This window comes from Xenopus laevis, chromosome 3S (genome assembly GCF_017654675.1).
Source record: "Xenopus laevis strain J_2021 chromosome 3S, Xenopus_laevis_v10.1, whole genome shotgun sequence".
NCBI classification, from domain to species: Eukaryota; Metazoa; Chordata; class Amphibia; order Anura; family Pipidae; genus Xenopus; species Xenopus laevis.
Genome location: NC_054376.1, coordinates 78,245,868 through 78,253,478, shown reverse-complemented (window position 1 = coordinate 78,253,478; position 7,611 = coordinate 78,245,868). Strand labels below are relative to the sequence as shown.

Sequence of the window (7,611 nt, the reverse complement as noted above, 5' to 3'; positions counted from 1 at the left end):
ATATATGTAGGAGATTAAGGACATTTTGTACATTAAGCTACTAAAAATGCCCTCCCCTTTAAACAAAGTAGACATTGTTTGTCCATATATTGTTTGTCCATATATTGTTTGTCCATATATTGTTTGTCCATATATTGTAGGGATGCACTGAATCCAGGATTTGGTTCGGGATTTGGCCTTTTTCAGCAGGATTCGGCCGAACCGTATCTGAATCCTAATTTGCATATGCAAATTATGGGTGGAGAGGGAAATCGCGTGACTTTTTCTCACAAAACAAGAAAGTGAAGAATGTTTTACCCTTCCCACCCCTAATTTGCATATGCAAATTTGGATTGGGGTTCGGTATTCGTCCGAATTTTTTCACAAAGGATTCGGGGGTTCCGCCGAATCCAAAATAGCGGATTTGGTGCATCCCTAATATATTGCAATATATAGATGCCAACTATGTTAAAGTCATCCCTGGAATTCACAAACAAGATTCTTGCTCTCTTCTTGCCATAATTCTTTTGATTCTATAGCTGCCTCCAAAGTCTCCCATGTATTATTTTCACTTCCACACACAACTATATTCTTTACTTCTCATACACTGTGCTACTGAGCTTACTCTGATATCTTCAGCTGTTTACTAGCTTCACCTATTACTAAATTCTTTACACCTGTAATCTATTTGAGAAATCTGACTTTTGACCTGCTCATGCTACTAACGGTGGCCATACGCGTAAAGATCTGCTCATTTGTCGATTTCGGCAAGTGAGTGGATCTCTTCCCCGATATGCCCACATTTCTTTTCTGAAAAAATACCGGCCTTCCTATATATTTATTTTTTCCCTATTAATAACATTGGGATCAATCATCATTTTTACTGGCCAGGCTGGTAAAATACTGGCCAGGTGCTAACCCTCCCACGAGAAGATGCTGGTGCGATCCAACAGGATTTTTACCCTGCCCCATTCATGTTCAGACAACTTTAAGGCCGATACCAATCAGGGAAGCCCATTGGAGGGCCCCACGCACAGGCCGATAAGCTCTGCTCCCAGCGTCCTCAACAGCGTTCAGTAGCTAAAAAACAGCTGGGGCTGTACCCTAGACAGCAGCCCCATCGCATGTTCTCTGCCAGTCACACAGCCGTGCCTGTTATTGCCCCATCAGCACTACTGTCTGCAAGGGACAAGGGATCCCAGCAACTGTTTATGTATATCGTGCTCACAGCAGCACCTTGGAGAGCACATCCTGGTAGAAACTAAGGAAAACCCATTCAGGCAAATACATGAGGGTTATTAGATAGTACGATTAGTCTCAGGAGCAGGCATTGAATGAGCTCAGCCCCAGTCGAACTCCCAGGTGTACGCGAAGGCGATCTAAATCGGCAGCAACTGCCAGGCCGCCCAGCCCTGGCTGAAGCTCAGGTACAGACAGTGTCGGACTGGGATGCCAGGGGCCCACCAGAAACCCTTAGGCCGTGGGCCCACTTTCCAAACTATTATTCCTCCTCTCCTCATTCAACCTTTTTTTCTCCTAGTCTTTTATCTCTACATACTATACTCTATTCTTCCATTATTAAGCTCCATAAAGAAATAGGGAATGACCATGAAATAGGCCAAATGGATTAGAAGCAAGAAGGCCAATTGACACCTGGGCACACCGGGAGTTTTCCTTGTATCCCGGTGGGCCAGTCCGACACTGGGTACAGATAGAACTTTTCCACCACTAGGCTGCAGCTGCTGTAGACGAAGGAAGACCACAGGGATGTATACCCGCTCAGAGCGCTCTCCAGTCTCTCCAGGGCATTAGACATGGATGTGAAAAAGACTAAGTCTAATAACCTGTGCATTCCATGAAGATGAAGCTTAGTACGAGTGGCAGCCTGTGATGGCTGGAATGAAGCCATCTCTCTTATCCAGTCGCGGTTCCCAGCCCGGGCAGTAATTGAGCTGCAGGAAGCAGCAGAGAAACACATGAGAGTGATAGACTGCCAGTTCATACTGCAGTGCCAGCTCCAGGTAGGGTTGCCACCTTTTCCTAAAAAAAAAAAATACTGGCCAGTGTGGGGGCGGGCACAAAAAGGGGCTGTCTGTGATGCAAAAAGGGGCAGAGCCACGCACCGTAATGGAAAAGGGGGCGGAGCAACATTGTGCGATGTCCAGAAGACTGAAAAAAAGGGAAGTTCTGAGCGAATTGGGGGCAGGCCAAGGGGTTTTTTTTTTTTTTAAGGGTATTACAAATTACTGGCAACTACATTCCCGGTAAATTTATAATACCGGCCATGGCCTTGGCAGGTGTTTTACCGTCTAGGCAGGTAAAATACTGGCCGGGTAGCAACCCTAGCTCAAGGGCACTAAGTTGCCGCTCGTGGAGCAGAGTCTTGCGCAGGAGAATGTGCAGGCCAGCGGCCACAGACGGGTTGAAGACAAAGTGGAAAGCCAGGGAGCTGTGCGGGAAGCTCTTCCTTTGCAGGTAGATCTTCTCAGGCACGCCAAGTGGGTGAAGGCATGCAGCAGGCAGTGGGACGGCGAGGAGAAGCCCAGCAGCTTGTAGTCCTGGCTGTGAGGGAAGAGCCAGGTACAGGAGCTCAGCACATCCAGGCTCAGGCCGTGCATGCCATAGAAATACAGCTTCATCCATGTTGGCAGTCGCTGCACAGTAGTCAGAGTAGAAGTGTCTGCAGCCCACACCTATTATTATTATCTCCTCATCATGCAGACATGAGGGACCCTCCTGTAGCCCAAACTTTTCAAACAGGAGACAAAAAGAGGTGGAGGTTAAGGTTTGTACAAAGCCACACTAAGGCTCAACAATTGTTCATCAGGCTAACCAAATTAGCAAATGGATTGCTGCACAATGGCTTTTTTACTGCTCACTATTTTCAAGGTGCCACATTATACTGAGGCAGCTGCTTGTAATGGGCAGCAGTTAGGGCCGGATTTACATAGCGGCCGCCCCTAGGCCTGCTCTCGTTCGTTTCCCCCATCTCCTTCCTTTTATTCCTCAAATTATCATCCATTGGGGACTGGCTCACGGGAAATTAAAAAAACTATTGTATCTGCTGCACATCCCTAGTGTTTCTTAACCAATGTGGGTCTGATTGGCCAGCATGCCACCCTCTCAAATCCTGCCACCCTAGGCCCGGGCCTTGTTGGCCTTTCCACAAATCTTGGCCTGGCAGCAGTTTTCCTCCTGTATGTCACTATGAGCACGGCTCAGGGCAGATGTAGAGGCCATTAAGTCCAGAGAGTTCCCCAACAATGACCCCCAGCCCTGTGTAGCCATTGAAATAGTAGGCATGTATATTATGCACCACACATGTGTCTCCACTATCATCTGACATGGCAGGAAAAAGGTGACTGCTCCCGATAAATTATGGGTCACTGTGACCTGTACCTACATGAACCTACAGGTGCCTAGGATGTTTAGTAGTACATCATGAAAGCAGGCACTCCCGAGAAGCAACTTTTTTTTTTGTGTCTTTCCTGAACTGTAAGGTGCAATAAATCACTAATGTATAGCCCTATAGGTTCTAGTTACAGTGAAGGTATATATGCAGAGAGTAAGATAGTGATAAGATCCCTAGAGGGGGCGTGTGACTCAGTTTAAGGGTGACTATTTTTCTCTACTATTACTTGGGGAACACTTACCTCACAATTTTCAGTCAATGTCCACCTGACAGAGGCAACATCTGCCTTAGACAGAACATTTTCCATTCATAACAGGGAAACCTAGATGTGTAGAAAGATGTATGTGCCTATTAATAGTGCTGTGTAAAAAGAATAATAAAAAAAATACACCACACATCACCAGTCATCTCAGCAACCAGGTACCCCTGTGTAGGGTTCATCATTTGCAGTTTTGTTACACATTTATTTTCCAAGTGACTTCCGTCTGAACTCGATTTTTCCCACTGACAAATTCTGCAAGGTCTGTAGTGTTATAATATAATGGCAGTGTTCAGGTGGTGTAAAATAATACACACAATAAATTCACCACTTATTTTACACAGCTTTTTACACAGGCCCCATAGTGTACATCTGAAAGAAACCTAAACCTATCAAAGTTGTATGAATTTATAGCTCTGAATAGCTGAAAGCAATATATTTGTTTGTTACAGATGATTCCAATTTGTTTTTCTATTTTGTTCAAATATTAATATACAAATTGGGGCTCACAGGTCTGATTTAGTTCAGTATTTAGATATATCTCTTTTGTAGTCAAAATCCCCAAATTATTCATGAAAATCTGAAACTCACTCCCTTGAAAGCTGGGTGCCAAGAACCAAAAGGTATAATACATACAATAAAGGTGGTCCTGATTCCAATATCTGTATAAGTGCTTTATCTTATAAATTTCACCAATGTTTTGGCTCCTGCAGGAGGACCCTTTTCATTAATGAGCATCCTGTTCATTAAGAATTGTAATACTTCTTATACATTATACATTTTTTTCCACAGGGACTATTACGTGTAAATTCCTGTTTGGTTTAAAGATGAAGACCATCTTTATTGCATTATTGCATTTTCCTACAATTAAGCTATATTGCCTTGAGTGATGTGATTTACTTGTGCTGATACAAATGTTGGCTAAGAAGATGGTATTTTTGAGAGAGTTGTTTCCTCCAGTGGTGCAGATTTACTGCAGGCGACAAATCTCTGTCTGCCACCAGTCTACAGCTTATTATTGGTAAACCCCCCACGCAACAATTTAATCACTGAAGAGCCTCTTAAAATCTCTAAATACCTGCCACTCTGGTTGTTCAAAGGTTAATAGTAAAGCTGCAGCATCCCCTTAATCACTTAAGATTCCTTCTGATCCTCTAACTCACTCAGTCCTCTCCCTCTGGAATTTCCTTTGGCTGTTGGCTTATGAGCATGCTCAGTTCCTCTCAACTCAGATTGATAAACACACCCTCTAGTCTAACAGCCAATGAAGAGATAACATTGCTGGTTCCCATACAAAAACTGCTCTGTCTGCTCCTATTTTTAAATCCTAATCCCCTCTCCTGAGCTCAGAGTAACCATTGCAGTGCTCAATCCAAACAGGACTTGTCATCATAGTAAATTCTGCCTTTGTTAGCCTGCATTCTTTATTTGCATGAACTTTACATTGCATTTGTGATGTTTGCAGCTATACAGTAAATGCACTGATGATGTGTCAGAGGGGAAAATGGCTGAAAGCTGCTATTTGTTTTAAGAAATGACACTGGCAAACGGATGGGATATATGCAGTACAAGTAATGCCATTTGAGTGGAGAAGATGTGCCCAACTTATATACATGGTAGGAAAATGTAGGCTTTACATCAGGACCGGAATAGGATTCAAAATAGGCCCAGGCATTCCTAGTACACAGAGGCCCAAACAGCCCCACCAGCCCACTTAATGGTCACTTTCTATTGCATCTTACAGCAGCCCCTCTGTCATGTGCCAGAACCCACAGATTGCCAGTCCGGGCCTGCTTTACATGTCCTTAATGATTAAAGGAAAACTAAACCTTCCAAACAATGTAGGTTACTAAAAAAAATATATGGCATAAAACATCTCATATGTAAAACCCTAATTTATCTGAACAAACCATTTTCATAATAATATACTTTTTTTTAGATCCTAAGATTCATGCTAAGATCCTAAGATTCATGGTGCACACAAACAAAGCAAACAAACCATACATGTTAGTTCATGAGCCAATTCACAGACAGAGTTCTGCCTTTTGCTTAACCACTTCTTCCTTTTACAGTTAGAGTTGTAGTTTTTCTGGTCAGGTGATCTCTGAGGCAGCACAGAGACCATCACAAATGGTGGTTCAAGGCAAGAGATGTAAATGGACAATTTAAATATATATACCAGATATACCAGTTTGATAATAATCTTTAATATGCCACTAATTTGACTTTAATCTGTTGCTTAAGTATTAGTTTTAGGGGTATAGTTTTCCTTTAAAGCCTTACAGGACACAAGCTGAACTAACAGCATGCAGTTAAAGCTGAATATACTGTACAGGTAAGAGACCTGTTATCCAGGATTCTGGGAACCTGGGGTTTTTCAGATAAGTGATCATTCTGTAATTTGGATCTCTATACCTTAAATCTACTATCATTTAAACATTAATTAAACCCAATAGGATGGTGTTGCCACCAAGAAGGACCAAGTACAATGTACCGTTTTACTATTAGAAGGAAATTATTTAATTAATTATTTGATTAAAACAGAGTCTATTGGAAATGGCCTTTCTATAATTCAGACCTTTTTGGATAATAGGTTTCTGGTTAACAGATCCCTTGCCTGTATAATAGAACTACCTTGTACTTGATGGTAACTATAATCAAGTGGGCTATCCATGCTCTACTGAAGAAGTAAAAATTGATTGAAATTAATAATTTGATTACTTACTGTATATGATATAGGTAGATAAAAACCTATAAACAAGAATGGGATCTATTATCCAGAATGCTGGATATTTTAAAAAGGGCCTTTAAGTGTGGCATTTAAAAAATAGTGCCTTAACTATTATAACATGAAACAATTGATTTTCCCATAAACATACTGTAGATTTATGCTGGGTAGCTAAACTTATAAAGAATATATTGCCTTGTTATTAAAGGGGAACTATCACAAACATGAAAATGTAATATAAGCTTCATCATACGGAAATAAGAAACTTTGTAAATACAATCAATTAAATATTCTGCATAGTTTATGAAAATCATATTTATCCCTCTCTCCGCATCTGTTTCTCTTCATTCTCTCTTCATACAGCAGTTGGGTGTCAGATGAATGGTTCAATATATCTTATATCTTCCTTTCCTTACAGATGTATTAGAGCTCATTCAAATAACTGACTCCAGTACAAACCAAATCTAAAAGAAATAACTGCCTTTGCACAAATCCTGCATGTAGTGAGACATGATGTCTGGTGATTTTAATAGAGAGAGCTCTAGGCAAAAGGTGCCCCCCTATTAGATATATCGGATCTAACTGTTAATATCTGACACCAAACTCCTGCATAAAGAGAAATAGATGACGAGAGAGGGATACTGAAGATAAATTTGATAATTTCAGAAACTGTAAGTAAGTGATATGCTGAGAGGGAGAAGGATTTAGGATTAATAAATATTGTTTATAGTGAGAAAACAGAAGGGGGTGAGAATAGGCTTTAAATATTTCTGGACTGTAACATGAAAGGAGGCACAGAAAGACGTGCAGATGCCGAAAGGAAGTCCAGTAATTGAGAAGAGTAGAGATTCTCAAAATAAGTATCAGTATTCATGTATATAATACATGTCCCTTGCAAATAACATTAATGGAATATATTGAATCAATCACTTGTGTACCTTGGAAACATAACAGTTTGTATATCTTAAAAAGGTGCTTGCATCCAAGAGTTAATCTACTGAAAGGAAGTCTACGCAATGCTTCTACTATCATCACAGTTTGAATAACCAAGTCCAGTATTTTATTGAAGAATCCTGCAACAGCTCCCACTGATGAATTGCTAAGGTAATGTGATAATAATTCCTCCTGAAGTGCAGAAATGCAAAGATCATTTAGGTAACATACACAGAGAACCCATGTCAGTATGTGTATGCCAAATCATGCTACAGCTAGCCCAAGCTAAAATTCTCATAA

General features: G+C 41.1%; 1 pseudogene; it reads right to left on the bottom strand.

Annotated features, from left to right (window-relative positions):
* Positions 1-1,203: 1,203 nt before the first annotated feature.
* Positions 1,204-7,611, bottom strand: part of LOC121402038 — a 43,367-nt pseudogene continuing 36,959 nt past the window's right edge.